Genomic DNA, 4,831 nt, shown 5'->3' with positions numbered 1-4,831 from the left:
GCTTTAATCGTCTATAGAAATAAAACCACGCGATGAATTCCGCTCAAAATTTTACAGTAATCAGCTGAAAGATGCTACTTGTCAAAAAGTAATGTGACATGACACTGCAAGTGCGCTCTGACGATCTTAAGAACTTATTGACTTGCCCTCGTAGTTTATTCATATCTATATAATTTAAAAAGAAAGTTAAATAACTTTATTATATATAACTTACAATTATCTTTACATCTGCTATAACTTGCAATACGTCGTTATAATACTCTCGATTTTTAACAACTTACCACTCTTTGTTTTCTACTATCAACGACAATTCGCAACTCTTTAATTGTTTTCTATCCCTTTGCGTTTATTAAGATGCTAAATGTGTAATGTGGAGCGCCTATGCATGTATGTACATGGTTTTTTAACCAATCAAAAAAGTTTATATGGCTATATAAAATATAAAACAATGTCAGCTCTCTCTGGATTAGCCATAAAAGGGATTTGCCTATGATTTGCGATCGAGGTAACACGTTGTCCGAAAGTGCGCATGTTAGTTATACTACATGTTTTCTGGAATTTTTTTTTAATTTTCTGAAAAATAATTTAACATTTTGGATTTTACAATCTCACGAATGTTTAATAAGGTTAATATTTGGTATTTGGCAATTTTAGAGAATATAAAAAATTTTTTAATTATAATCACTAATCCTAAAATCGTTAATTAACTTGGGTGAAAATAAAATTATTTTTTATACTTATTTGTTTCACATTAATGTATGAAGATGCTTTTCAAATGTTAATTGTACATATAGTGATTTATTATTTTATGTATGATAGTTTTATATAGATATAGGTATATTAATCATAAGATATATTAATTTGTGTAATATTATCTAGAACATATTTTAATTTTCTTCAAGTATTTTGTTAAATACAAAAATAAAGAAACCCTTTTTATTATGCATATACGCCATCTTTAAGATTTATGAAATTGAACAATTTATATTGAAGCTAATAAAGCTTATATAAGTCAAAACAAATATTGAAATTTTAAAATACTTAAATATTTTTAATGAAATTGTTGCAGTATTTGATACACTTTATAACTATATATTTAGATTTTTCAAGAATATATTTTTCCAAATATCTCCAGTGTTTTATCATTTTTACAAAACTTTAGAAATTTTTATCATTAGAAAGGGGCAAAATTTTATAAAAATTTAATGTCAAATTCGTTCATGTTTAATAAAATTATTTTCCGAAATTGAATATTTTGGGAAATAAGCTTCCAAACATTAAAGCTTGTTTTTTGTTACTGTCCTGGGGTGCATTAAAAATTTCTATCTCGCTTTTATTAAACTTAAAATATATATCTATTTCATTTTAAGTATTTTTTTCTTGCACCATTTTGTCAGAAATTCAATTTTTTAATTATAAAAGGAAATAGCTTATTTACAGATCGGATGATACGAGGTAAACAAGGTTGGCGCATTTTATTTTCAGATTTATCATTAGCTGATTACAGCATAGATATTTTCCAGATAAGCATGCACATCCGAAGGTGAGATACGATGTCTTCGCCTATCTCTTGTACCCGATTTGTAATAAGCTAATTATTTCTTTTAGTAACTAATTAATTAATTAAATTAAAAGTTAAGTTTTACACAAAGTTGTGCATAAAGTAAAGTTGTCTCAGAATTTAGTCTTAATAAGTTTTTTTAAAGACTGGGATTATTCTATATATATTTTGAATTACAAATGATTATAAATAACAATAATCTTTGTTATTTTATTTTAAAATTATAAAAATTTCCTCTTATTTACTAAACTATCATATTTTTATTATATCGGTTTAATTTTATTCTTAAAGCTATTTTTGTAATTTCCTCTTATTTATTAATTATATATATTATTACGTTTTTATTACATCTTGGTTTAATTTGATTCTTAAAGTTATTTTTTTACCTTGTCTTTATTTTTTTTATTTCTTATTTTATGTCAATTTTTAAATATATTTAATGTATTTTAAATGTCTTTATTATAAATTTGTATTTTATAAATTTGTACATATTATTTAAGTATTATTTATACATATAATATAAATTCAAGAAAAAAAAATACTTTGAATATTGACTTCCATTAAGAACATCTACAGCTCTATCATAATCTTCAATATTATATACTAATTCTTTAAAGCTAAATTATATTAAATATTTTAATTCTTGTAATCTTTTATTCAATTTAATTTTTTTTTACATTTGTATAACTACTCTTAAGAGCACCAAAATCAGGAAATATTTTAAATCATAATTCCAAAGACATTTATATGGATTGATTTAAATAGTATATTTTGTAGTTTGTATATTAAAAATGAAGATATATATGAAAAATATAAATGCAAGAACTGAAAATTGTTATAAAATTGAGATAATTAGATATTTATGTTAAAAGTCTAGAAATTAAAAAAAAATCAATTTTATTAAGTTTTTAAAATTTAATCACTAATAATGAGATAGAATAAATGGCTTAATTACTGACAATTTCGCAAATATTGGAACTCAACAATACAATTCGATTTTAACAATACGATTTTAAATATTTATTTAAATATACAAATTATATTATATGTAATTATGTTTTTTTAAATTTACTTAAATTCTTAAGGAGTCTACTTATTGTAATAATATTTCACTAAAACTTTAATCTTCTAATTTAAAAATTTAAACTATAAAAGCCTATAGATTTTTGTCCTAAGCAATGTTTAATCTTGTTAAAAATGGAGAAGAGGTAGTTGCAAAAATGAGTAATTTTAAATTAAAATTAATAGAAAATATCGAATGTTTTATTTAATAATATAGCAAAATACTGATAGTATGTCCACAGTATGCCAGCAAATTCAATTATGATTTTAGAGCAGATTTTTATACACTGTGTCTTCTCTAAACTTGGTTTCTGCCATTATATTTTGCCAGCATAACAATAATAGAAATACAGCAGAAATAGAGCATGTCTTATTATCTTGATATAATTCAAATTTGTTTTTTGATACATTTTTATTAATATTAGATATTGAAAAAGAGCAGACTGTGCTTGGCTGCTGCTGAGTTTTATTAACATGATATGCAATAAAGAGTGATTTGCAATACATGCTCTTGGCAAGTTTGGCTATATAAGGACTTGAAAATAAGTAAAAGAAGCAAAATATTAAATACATTATATAAGAATCAAAACAGTACAGCGGCTTTAGCACATGAAAACAAGTCGAAGATACTTAATAAACATATGTCCGATTTCGAACGGATTCGGAATTATGGGGTATTGAAGTTGCTTCGTAAGAAAACATGAATTGAAATAAATGTTTGACGTTTTTTATTCTGTTAAATTTTTTACAAAAAGAGTGTTCAAAGATCTAATTTATAGGAATGAAATGAGCACTTTTTGTAAAGAATTAAACAAAATGAAGAATATTAAACAACATTTATTTCATGTTTTATTTATATACGTTTATTGCATATTTTCGACTTGTTTTTACATGCTAAATCCATTGTAGTTTTGACATTGAGTTTAGAAACACCTTGTATTATTACAATAGAATTATTGATATCAATAATACGTTCATGCCGTTTATAGCTAATACTGTCAATAGTATTATGGACTCGAATTAAAAAGAACATAATACTGATATGATATTTTAACCTCCGTTCTAAGTACCTATCAATCTAATTACTTATCATTTAAGTACTTATTATATCTTTTATAAAAGTGACATCTATTAACATAAAGGTAAGCTAATTATACATGCGTGTGATTAATTTTTATTATTATATATTATCTTATATCCTGATTTTGGATATTCTGCTGTCTAGATAATATTAATAGCGTATTCAATTTTATCATAAATAATAAATATATAAATAATACTAGGTAATAATACAGTTTATCTCTTTCCTAAATATAATTAGATTAAATGAAAATTAGATGAATTTGTTTATTTATTTGTAATTTAATCTCTATCAAGTTCATTCTCTCTTATTGATTTTATTTAATTTAACTTTATATTAACATTTGTCGGATAAAAATTGACAATAATATTGCCATTTGATTGTTAGAATTATCGACAAAAAGATGTTGAAATTGCCAGTATCAGGAATATTGACTATTTTAGCAACTATTTTATTTAAAAAACAAGAATTAGGAAAAAGGCTAATGAGAGTCAAGCGCAGTACTTAGTGCGCGTAAAGTTTAATTTTTAATAGTTACTTAAGTACAATAACATACGTTCCGGCTCCGTTTCGAGCCATCTTCAGTGATACAAAGTTCATCATTTTATTTAATAAAAAATAAACTAGTATATTGAGATAATTAAATTTTTTGTTAAATTAAACGTTATGAGAAAATAGGAAAATCAATTAATAAACTAAAATATTATTAACCAGATATACACTCGAATAAAATTATAAAAATTTTTATAATGTCAGTAATTGGACCATTTACCTTATGTTTTATCTGTGTGAAAAAATTTGTCTTTATTTTTTCTCATTTCTAAATCATATCTCTTCATCTCATTGCATAACAACATATTAGTTACTTTTTCCATTTACACCAAAACTCAGATAATTCTCATTTGTGACGTCATAACTCAGTTAATGCACATTTCTTTTCATTCTACTAAGTGAGATTCAACTGAGTTTTTATATCTACGATCTGCTCAAGATCGTGTGCTTTACTGAGTTTTGTTAACTCATATTAAAAGTGAGGATATAAATCTGTGCTTTTATATGATAATTTGTCACCAAAGTAAGCAAGTAATGACATCATTATTTGAGTATAAAATACTCACATAACTTGA

The 4,831-nt window shown here is 23.7% G+C and overlaps 1 protein-coding gene across 4 annotated transcripts in view; it reads left to right on the top strand.

The window, feature by feature from the left end:
* Window positions 1-4,831, top strand: part of LOC105460652 (protein spire homolog 1-like) — a 28,976-nt gene that overhangs the window by 22,489 nt on the left and 1,656 nt on the right. The gene's annotated exons all lie outside the window — the stretch shown is intronic.

This window comes from Wasmannia auropunctata, unplaced genomic scaffold (assembly GCF_000956235.1).
Source record: "Wasmannia auropunctata unplaced genomic scaffold, wasmannia.A_1.0 LD318241.1, whole genome shotgun sequence".
NCBI lineage: Eukaryota > Metazoa > Arthropoda > Insecta > Hymenoptera > Formicidae > Wasmannia > Wasmannia auropunctata.
Note: the sequence above shows the minus strand (reverse complement) of the source record. Positions and strands in the feature narration are given on the sequence as shown.